The sequence below is a fragment of the Photinus pyralis genome, unplaced genomic scaffold, assembly GCF_008802855.1.
Source record: "Photinus pyralis isolate 1611_PpyrPB1 unplaced genomic scaffold, Ppyr1.3 Ppyr1.4_LG2, whole genome shotgun sequence".
In the NCBI taxonomy this organism is placed as follows: Eukaryota; Metazoa; Arthropoda; class Insecta; order Coleoptera; family Lampyridae; genus Photinus; species Photinus pyralis.
This window is the reverse complement of record NW_022170403.1, coordinates 37,136,311-37,137,894: the sequence shown is the minus strand read 5'-3', so window position 1 is coordinate 37,137,894 and position 1,584 is coordinate 37,136,311.

Below are 1,584 nucleotides of genomic sequence, written 5' to 3'. Positions count from 1 at the left end.
GTTGCCTTTCTACAAGAGTTCTTCTACGCGCCCACATTTGCTGCCAGCCAGCCGACCAGCCAGCCAGCCTGCCAACCAGCCGGCCAGCCAGCCAGCCAAAGTGAGATTAAAAGCTACTTTTTACAAATAAATTTGCAAAAATGCGCTAAAAAGAACTGAATTATGCGTTTTAATAAATCCGTCTTAAAAAAAACAAGTATATACCTACTTGAGAAATGGGCGGTTTAGACTATGACATTATTTTTGCAATTTGTTTTGAACGTAGGGGTCACATTGAATTTTTAGATTTTTTTAATAAAGAATTTACTATGGATTTCTATATTACATTTTAAATATAACACTTAATTATTGAATTGTCACGAGAGTGTCTTTTAGACAAAAATCAGTTTCGGATAGATTACTACTTTTAACTCAATAATAATATATAATAAAATCTTGCCAAAAGAACGCTTTACTACATTTAAAACGACATTTTTATTAATTATTTTGATTATAAATGTAAACTACCACAGCAAATCAGCAAATGAGTTTGACTGCAATTTCTAAAGCACTGGCGTGAAAATTGAATAATAAATAAGGTATTTTGGTGAAATCAAAGTAGTAAATTAAAAAATTATCAAAGTCCTCGTTTGAGATCGAAGGGACTTCAGCGCATTTTTGTGTGGCAGATCAGTATTCTATTAGCCACTTTCGACTCAACCATCAATAACAGATCTTGTCGAAGGCTACTACATTCACTAACCGCTTCCCACTTTCCGCGTGCACCCGCAATTCGCTTTTAAACTCCACCATCAGTAAGATCGTGTCGGGGGCTACCACATTCCCTTTGACGGTACCCACTTCCGACGTTCCGTTTACCCGCAATTCGCGTTTGAAGATTTGACTCCATCATCAGGAAGATCGTGTCGGGGGCTACCACATTCCCTTTGGCGGTACCCACTTCCGACGTCCCGTTCACCCGCCATTCGCGGTTGAAGATTTGACTACACCATCAGTAAGATCGTGTCGCGGGCTACCACATTCCCTTTGACGGTACCCACTTCCGACGTCCCGTTCACTCGCAATTCACTTCTATTGGCGACACGAGAAAGAGAAACAGCGATTCGAGATTTACGAAACGTTAAACCGCGTGAGTTCGCAACGGAAGGTAAAAGGCGCCCGAAGTTGACTACTTCTCGAAGACGCGCGCGCGCGCCTCGCAAAAGATCGTTAATTTCGCCCCTAGGACAAAAAACAAAATTCCGCCACGCAGGAGTTGTGCGCGTTTACAACATCTTTCCGACGACACCAATTTGAAAAGAATCGGACCAAAACTGTAGTAGAAGATAGAAAAAAACTGAAAAACCTTCACGTTAGTATACTACGCTCGAGGATGACGCCCAGATGTCGCCAACCCCACATCATGTAGCCATGTCCCTAAGGTTGATAAATTTCACGTCCCTGTAGATACACGTACACCCGTTGCCTTTCTACAAGAGTTCTTCTACGCGCCCACATTTGCTGCCAGCCAGCCAGCCAGCCAGCCAGCCAAAGTGAGATTAAAAGCTACTTTTTACAAATAAATTTGAAAAAATGCGCTAAAAA